The 10,014-nt window shown below is 38.6% G+C and overlaps 1 pseudogene; it reads right to left on the bottom strand.

Annotated features, from left to right (window-relative positions):
* The window catches only part of LOC127621861 (MAM domain-containing glycosylphosphatidylinositol anchor protein 2-like), a 286,776-nt pseudogene that overhangs the window by 21,587 nt on the left and 255,175 nt on the right, over positions 1-10,014 (bottom strand).

Below are 10,014 nucleotides of genomic sequence, written 5' to 3' on the forward strand. Positions count from 1 at the left end.
CAATGTTTCTTTAATATCTGTCACACATCATAAACACATCCATGATGATCCTGACACTGAGAGTTTCTCCAATACTTGCTGCAGGTTATCAGCTTGAACAGGGCCATGCTGATTCACTTTCGGGTCGTAACCGATGGCAACCTGTGATAGGTGCAACATCAGGACCGATATTACAGTCCCATCAGAAGAGCAATTCCTCCTCTGAATGCTGTATGATAAAACTCTCTCGCAATTGCGAATTACAAAGTCAAAATTACGATTTTTATTGAGTTTATATCACACAGTTGCAAATTTGTATCACATAACTGCGATACTGTATCTCACAATCATGGAATATTAAGTCAGAATTTGCTCTTAGACATTTTATATCTCTGGGTGTAAATGAGGCGGCTCTGAAAAACTGCTTTTGTTTGTTCTCAATAATGTCGACTGTATCTGAGAATAATTTAGTGTTGATACGACAAATCAATCAAAAATTATAACATTACAAATATAATGTATCATAGTGTCCAAAAACATCTCCAAACAAATAAAAGATAATAATTGTACATAAGAACTAATTACACATGCAAACACAACAATGACTAAAGGTTTGCATAGCATGCAGACATGATTTTAGTCATGAGATTTCACAGAATGAGTTTCATTCTGTGTCATTCGAGTCATCATTGAGTCTGTGTCGTGTATTTGGCGCCATCTCCTGGTGGTCATATGTAACATTGTGCTTCATGTGGATTATCTAATGATCTATACATCTGATTATCTTGTGTGTGGACTCGATTGAAAGATAATCACAGACTCTAAATAATCATATGTGACATTTTATCTTCCGTTTATATTTTGTGAAGTTATAAGTGAAAACGTGGCACCAAAATAACATACTTGGCTGTTACTCACTATATGTTTATCTGTGAGTAAATCAAATAGTCTGGTTGTATTTTACTCTTTGAGATCTTTCCAACAACATATGACACATGAATATTTGATCAGTTTGACGTTTTTACTGATTGCAATAATATTCAAATGTTTATGATTATTTTTGTCTCGCGGGCCCGCGGGTTGAAGAGGAGACGTGTTCTGGAAAAAGTAATCGGTTTTCAACCTTTCCCAAAAACATTTGTGGCACTCAATTAACAGAGACAACAGTAAACACGGAGTCACTTCACTGAAAGCGTGCCGTTTCAGTCCCTCATTATCATATCAGTGAAAACCATTTCCGTTATTCTGAAAATCCTAATTCAAGGACAAAAGAGATTATTCTTGAAACTGAAGGCATCTTTTGTCTGGCTTTGTGTCTATTTGCAAGACGAGAAACTGAACAACAAATTGAAATGCCACATCTCTGTTATCTGTGGAAGTGTGCTTGAGAAAGATGAAAAGTGTGTGTGTTGTCTCGGTTATGCTACGCATTTCTATGGATTGATTCGCAGCCGCCGTGTGAGAGAGACTGAAAAAAAAAATCTGCATTTATATGTAAAACATGGACCGGATCAGACGTCCTAAGTACATCAGGATTTATCATCAAACTTCCACATTGGGAAAATTCCACTTTAAAGCGGCATTTGATTACCGGCCACTTTATAAACTCCTCGGCCAGATTAATCAGACGTAAACATCAAAGTCACATGGACTTCATTTATCTCCAGTCAGAGTCGACCACAATAAACAACATTCAACTTCAAGCATGTTTCAATAACTTTAATAGAAAAAGATTGAGTGGTGGTGGTGTAGTGGGCTAAAGCACATAACTGGTACTCAGGAGGTTGCTGGTTTGATCCCCACAGCCACCACCATTGTGTCCTTGAGCAAGGCACATAACTCCAGGTTGCTCCGGGGGGATTGTCCCTGTAATAAGTGCTCTGTATAATACATTGGTAATCAGAAGGTTGCTGGTTCGATCCCCACAGCCACCACCATTGTGTCCTTGAGTAAGGCACTTAACTCCAGGTTGCTCCGGGGGGATTGTCCCTGTAATAAGTGCTCTGTATAATACATTGGTAATCAGAAGGTTGCTGGTTCGATCCCCACAGCCACCACCATTGTGTCCTTGAGTAAGGCACTTAACTCCAGGTTGCTCCGGGGGGATTGTCCCTGTAATAAGTGCTCTGTAAGTCCCTTTGGATAAAAGCATCTGTGCTTTAAAGAGTCCTCGAGTCGGTCACACAACAAAAGCTAATATTACAACAAGCAAACAAACAAACGCATGAAGATTTCAGATGATCTCACATTTGTCTTTATAGTGTCTGTGATGCACATGTTTCTCATTACTCTCACGGACCTCTCCAGAAAATCAGTAAACATTCAGAAAATACATCAAACTTTAAAACAGACGCCGTTTACTTCAGTGGTAATCTGATCGAAATAATTAACCTTCGAACTTTTACAAGTGTTGTAAAGAAGGGTCAATGCTGCATGGTTAGTGTAAGTCTTCTTGCATCAAAAACATCTTTAAGGACAATTTTCCTGACTTATTAAACATAACGAAGATCACTGTGTGGACGCACCTTCAGCCTTACCGTACGTTCACACCAGAGGCAGCGAGAGCGTCAAATCGACCGGAAGTCATTCATTTTCAATGACAGCCAGCGTCTTTCGGCGGCGAGAAGCGGCGCGGTGAGTCTTGGGCGGTGTGGGCGTCAGATGAAAGTTCAAGTGCAGTCAACATTATGGTAATGAGCTGTGACGCGGTTCGGCGGCAACCTATTGGAATATAGAAGTGCTCCGATCTAGCGAAGTCTCCTTATTAGGAGAAACTAATTATTGCCGTGGCGGGTTTCCCAGTAATATATGATCTGTCCCTGTTTGCTTACAGGGATATAAAACAACCAAGACCACCATTAATATTACAAATGTATTTTATTTTTATAACAAACAACTATAATTTTAATTACTTTCTGCCATCGATCGATTTCTTATTTTCACATTTTAAAGAGTTCATGAGGATATACGCTACTTGTGACAGGTCGGCAAAAAGTAATTGGTCGACATGTCTGGATGTTTAAATTGCGGCCCTTTAAATATAGTTCACAAAACAAAGTATTCTGAACAAACGTTGCCGCCTATTTCAACTACGTCAGAGCGTCCAGAGCGCTGAAGGCAGGGCAGCCAGAGCGAATTTTGACGCTCTCGCCGCTTCTGGTGGGAACGTACGGTTCGATTTAAACAGGCTGTTTTTGTTACTGTACCTTTAAGAGATCTATTTGTAAATGTGATAACTGGCTAACCTCTCATAGTTCAGACTGTCAAAGCAGACTGGGTTTTGTGGTCAAGTGCAATACCGAAGTTCATTATTTTCCTTTCATCATCAAATTGTTTTTTTATTTTGCAAAACTATACATATATAAAACGTTGCTTTGTTGATATAAAAACAGGTCCTCCACAGCTCCACAACACAGAAAACAGAGAACAGAACTTACTAAACATGAGTTGAAGAATTGATGCATTTCTATGCCCAGCCTTATTATTTGATAGAATTCGGTACATTCAGTCTCTCTAATGTTTTTCGCTAGAATGTACCGTCACTCGTCACGGCTGGTTAGGACAAAAACTCTAATTAGCATAGAAAATAAACCTTTTATCGCGAGTCGTTTGCCGTCAGGTAAGGATATGACGTGACTGTGGTGTCCTGCCGCCTCTATGTTTCTGAATGATTTCCAAGTACTAGGTTAAAAAAAATAAGGCTGGGCATAGAAATGCATCAACTCTTCAGCTACAAACTCTTCAGACATGTTTAGGAAGTTTTGTTCTCTGTTTTCTGAGCTGTGGAGGACCTGTTTTTATATCAACAAAACGACGTTTCGGTTGAACGCCCCAATGTTGTTGCTCTCGTGTCCTATCATGAACACACACAGGAGATCAACGGTCAGTAACATTTACACTAAATAACACATCAGATTTCAGTTTCTCATCAAATCTTATCGTATGCTTCCATAATGATTGAGTCTCATGAATAATTAATTAGACTTCTGAATGATACTTTAGTGTTCTTTTGAAGCTTGAAGAGGTGGTCACCATAAACTGCCATTGTGACATCACTGAGCACAACATTTATCCACAATTTCCCCCTTTGTGTTCAGAAAAATAAATAGTCATATACGGTTACAACAACACTGGGGTGAGTAAACAATGACTGAATGTTCATTTTTGGGTGAACTATCCCTTTAATTGTTTTGAACACAGAAATAGCATTAATACTTAATGAGCATCTACTCTGATTGGGACAGTGTGGGTTTAATTCTTCTGGATCTGTGCAGAAAGATGACGTTCCGGATCATTCCAGCCTGACGGTTCACTCCAGAAAAATGAAAAAAGTTCCCATGAAATCAGAAGTCATGCATGTATTGCATTTTCATGCTCGATCATTGCTGTCAGTGTACTTAAGTCCCACAATCCCTAGTATGCACTAGTACATGCAGGCCATAAACATAGTGTGTGTGGTTTCACACTCACCGCTGTAGGTGACGATTCTGGTGGTGGAATCTCCCTCTCCGAAACGCGTGATGGGCGTCAGTCGTATGACGTAAGCTTCAGGTCTGATGAGCTCAGTGAGGTTGTGTGTGATCAGTTCTCCCTTCTGAATGTTGCTGTCCACTGGAATCTCCTGCTCCCACCAGCGCTGCTGACCCGTCTGACAGACAGCGAGAGAAAATAACATCGTATCACCTCAAGAACGACCACAGCTGCTGTTGATGCCGAGTCAACCTGCACTGAAATTGTTATTGCAGTTGGGTTTGATATTTAGCAGAGTGAAATAGATTGCACAGACTGTCCTGTTTTCATTACTTTCATGCATTTAAATCATGTCAGACGAGTGCAGACTGAGACCATGTGACCGGGAAATGTATTTAGATCATGTCTGCAGTTGAAGGACGAATCATCACAACATGATCCATTGCTCCCGTCAGAGCGCACAAGTGATGGTGGCGCACGGGGTCAAACTGCAGCACGGGCGCACTCACAACAATCACGTTATTACACGATTGACATGTGGTCATGTGAGTGTTTACTCCAATAGAACACGTCAACACCATTTCACGGTCAACAACACAACTTTCTACCAATTACGAGCGGCTCACGACCTCCCGATGACTTTTGTGACTTTAAAAGAGCATTTCCATGGACAAGACTTCTTCAGCGTGTCTGCTATCAACATGCAAGCATTGACAATTATCTGTATGATTATCAGATAAACTGACTGTAACGTGTGCTGGGGATCACGACCTCCCGAGTGTCCGATCTCGCACGCGCACGCCCGACTTTACTTTAAAACTGTAGATTGTCAAACAAACCATTTATCATTTAAAGCTGTTAAACTGCTGCCAACTACATGAACAAAAAGTAACTAAATACATTAAAGAAATTTCAGCAGGCAATGTCTCTAAATATATCTCGGAATCTGAGAAACATTTGTGTTGATACGACAAAGCAATCAAAAGTTCCAACGTTACAAAAATAATTGATCATAGTGTCCAAAAACATCTCCAAACAAATAAAAGATAATAATTGTACATAAGAACTAATTACACATGCAAACACAACAATGACTAAAGGTTTGCATAGCATGCACACATGATTTTAGTCATGAGATTTCACAGAATGAGTTTCATTCTGTGTCATTTGAGTCATCATTGAGTCTGTGTCGTGTATTTGGCGCCATCTCCTGGTGGTCATATGTAACATTGTGCTTCATGTGGATTATCTAATGATCTATACATCTGATTATCTTGTGTGTGGACTCGATTGAAAGATAATCACAGACTCTAAATAATCACATGTGAGATTGCATATTTCTTTTTATTTTTCGTAAAGTTTTAAGCAAAAACGCATCATATAAGACACAAACATGATTGCCAAAGGCATTTAATCATTATATGTTAGTCTGTGAGTTAAAAAATTTTTCCAACAACATAAGACACATGGCTATTTGATGAGTTTGACATGTTTACTGATAATAATAAAAACATTGAATTATAAAAAAATAAAAAAAATAATCAAAATTTTCTTCTGATTTGTCCGCATTTCAAAAGCAGTTTTGGTCATAATGTACATGCATTGAAAATTAGAGCTTCTAAACTTTCAAACGAAACCTATAAAATATAAAGTTATTCATATTTTGACAATTATGTTTTTTTATTTTCTCACGGGCCATCCAAGCTTAAAGGTTTAATTTAAAATGCTTTAAATGTAATCAGTGACAGTGTACAAGCATATAATATATATATATATACACATACAAGCATATGTATTTTTAGCCCAAATCCATTACAGATGCATCATTTTGCACTTTAATAAGCAGTTTTACAACTAAAGGAAAATAACAGTTTTGCATTTGTCCTAAAAGTATTAATAAAAAAAAACATTCAAATTCAACTTTTCATAATTCAGGCTTTGCTTGAAGTTTTTTGAGAGTATAGAAATCGTGAATTCAGTCTCGTGAATCGATCCTAATCCTTATGCTGCCCTTTATCATTTATGTTTTTTTAAAAACATAATAATAAAAAAAAAAAATAATAATAATAATAATTTTCATGACCTCATGACCGTTCCTCAAACCTCGTCATTTACATTAAAAGTCCAAATGAAACAATTGGCTAAATTAAATGAGATTTTCGATGCAACATTTAAGTGAGGAAGTTTTAGATGTTTTTGCATGTCGCCTCAAAATGACTTGCTGTAAAGTACAATGTGACCAAAAACCCGTTTTCATAACAGCGACTGAAGTTGTGAAGTGCAGATGGTGCATTGCAAATGCTAATGCTTGCAAAAGTGTCACTCCGTTGTGTGCTCGAAAGTGCTCTTTATCTCCAATGCACTCAGTAGGTTGGTTCAGTTGTGTGTTTGGCATTATAACGTTATAATCACATGATGTACTGAGTGCAATGTGTGTTTTACAATGACAGGTCTAACTGTGCCAAATTTGAAATGCAACCCCTACATAAAACCGCCATCTGTAACGTTATCTGAAACACTTTTCACGTGGAAGTCGAAACGTTACATGACACTTGCGTTGAACTTCAGTTATGTGGAAGGGTCTTTATGTACTCCTCTTCTTTTATCTTTTCTAAAGGTTAACCCTTTAAAAAGTGAGGCGTTACATATCAAAGAAAATTATAATAATTACGCTTAAAGTATTAAAATCTCCGTATATATCAGTCAAGCATATGAGGTGTCATTTGAAATCTTAGAATCTGAACTTTTCATAAATAACCATCACTTCTGCGTTTGTTACTCAAATGTAACAAAATAAGGCCTCAAAACATTCACATTGAAAATGAACGCCCCCTAGAGGTAAAGGGTTGAAATATGTTTATGAAAATATTTAAATGTATCAAATGATGTCATATATCAAATGAAAGCTCTTATTCTCAGGAATATGACTGTATAGTTTATTTTGTTGCTGAAGATTTTCAAAAGAGTCACAAAGTGAAATATTATTTCTGTAAGTCATCAAATACAAACAGCTCTTTTATGCTCTGATAACCGCTGCTGTAAGCTCCAAATAGCCAAAAGATTTATATCTTTGGAAGTTCTCTAAACAATGAGCCATTTTATACTTTGTACTTATACTAGGGACAAATAAGTTTGACTATTGATGAAAATTGAAAAGAGGAGAATCTCAGCTTTCTAATGACCCCTAGATTGAGCTTGTAGTCCACTCAGAGGCCGAGATATTCAATGAAATAATGAGGGTGTTGCTTGAACTGAACATTAGACTGAATGTCTATGGACGAGCACATCTGTGAGGGGTAAAATGTGTTAGAGCGCCCCCTACAGTTCACATCTGTGAGGGGTAAAATGTGTTAGAGCGCCCCCTACAGTTCACATCTGTGAGGGGTATAATGTGTTAGAGCACCCCCTACGGTTCACATCTGTGAGGGGTATAATGTGTTAGAGCGCCCCCTACAGTTCACATCTGTGAGGGGTATAATGTGTTAGAGCGCCCCCTACAGTTCACATCTGTGAGGGGTATAATGTGTTAGAGCACCCCTACAGTTCACATCTGAGAGGGGTATAATGTGTTAGAGCGCCCCTACAGTTCACGTCTGTGAGGGGTATAATGTGTTAGAGCGCCCCTACAGTTCACATCTGTGAGGGGTATAATGTGTTAGAGCGCCCCTACAGTTCACATCTGTGAGGGGTAAAATGTGTTAGAGCGCCCCTACAGTTCACATCTGTGAGGGGTATAATGTGTTAGAGCCCCCTACAGTTCACATCTGTGAGGGGTAAAATGTGTTAGAGCCCCCTACAGTTCACATCTGTGAGGGGTATAATGTGTTAGAGCCCCCTACAGTTCACATCTGTGAGGGGTATAATGTGTTAGAGCCCCCTACAGTTCACATCTGTGAGGGGTAAAATGTGTTAGAGCCCCCTACAGTTCACATCTGTGAGGGGTAAAATGTGTTAGAGCGCCCCCTACAGTTCACATCTGTGAGGGGTAAAATGTGTTAGAGCGCCCCCTACAGTTCACATCTGTGAGGGGTATAATGTGTTAGAGCGCCCCCTACAGTTCACATCTGTATATTGTGATAGAGGGAAAAATATTTTTCTAGTGTTTGCTGCCACCTAGTGGAATAAAATTAGACCTTTCAAAGTGACGTAGAGTGAACAGGACCAGAGTTACATGTTTACAAAGATAGGACAACAAAAGAAATGTAATAATAATAATAATAACAACAATAAAAAATCTGTTTATCATAAGATAATAAACGCATTCAATATTATTCATGGATAATATAAGTCTTTATTTATTTGGTAGGTTCTCTGAAATTTGACAAGTTTTTTTACAATTATTCAACAGTGCTTGTGTGTGTGTGCTGTGTGTGTGTGTGTGCGTGTGTTTGTGAGAGAATGGCGAGATTTTAAATTTGAATGTGAAAAATGGCAAGGGGTTAAAAAAAAATTGTCTTTCTAGCAGAATGGGGCATTTTGATGTGAAATGGTTTTTATACCAATTTAGTGAAATTACGTCTTGCAATTTTGTGCTACTTTTCAAGCACACATTATTCAGCTACTCTACAAATGTTCAAGGTGTAAACAATGTGATGTTTATCTATATTTATTTCCAAAAACACTTGATTGTTCATCCTTTTCAAGGTCTGTTTACACTGACGGAGATTAAATCTCCAATTGGCTGTACTGTCGCTCACGTCGCCTCAAATGGCCAAATATGACTGAAAATTAGTCAGTGTTGGATCTGATGCATCATCTCTGACACGATCAGCTTCCTGAATGAATTCACAAGCGTTTCAGATCATCTGATCAAAGGAGGAGAACGCAAGTGAGGCGTAGAAATAATCAAAGACTCTGTTCTCTTGTGGAGGTGTCTGAAACCGATCGCCCATGTGTGATTAGTGTGTGTGTGTGTGTGTGTGTGTGTGTGTGTGTGTGTGTGTGGTATTGATTGTGGGTCCCGTAACCTCATACACGGATACACAGTGGATTTACTGATGAACTGAGCAAACCGCAGGTGGAGGCGTGGAGAAATGAGCATCGAATAAAGGCTGCACATTTCTACTGTGCATTACAAGTATGTTCTTGATATATTTAGGTATCGGGACATTGTACAGCATCATAATGTTGCGTCTCGATTCTGCAGACCGCCTTTGTCCTGCACGGTTACCATCAGGCCGGACCGGGAAAATGCCCGGGTATCCCAGATTACCAGTCCAGCCCTGCTTACCATCTAGCTCATGATTACTTAAAGAACACATGGAATTAAAGTTTGGGCGGGACATCGAAGCGCTTGTCCATTTTCTAAATAGCCAATAGGCTTTAAAGCACTTCCCAGCCATTGCTAATGCTAACATGCATTGATAAGCTGGAGGTGTTTATAGTTTATGAGGGACAGTTTCATTCTAGAGAGCGTTTGATGAATGCGGATGATGTGGTCTTCAGTATTTTTGCTCTGATTTGCGGAACACTCAAGAAAATTCTGTCAAATTGCATTGAGTAATCTTTAATAAAATAAACCTATAAAAAAACTCAACTTGTTTTTTATTGCACATTTCAATTTGA

The sequence above is a fragment of the Xyrauchen texanus genome, chromosome 28, assembly GCF_025860055.1.
Source record: "Xyrauchen texanus isolate HMW12.3.18 chromosome 28, RBS_HiC_50CHRs, whole genome shotgun sequence".
NCBI lineage: Eukaryota > Metazoa > Chordata > Actinopteri > Cypriniformes > Catostomidae > Xyrauchen > Xyrauchen texanus.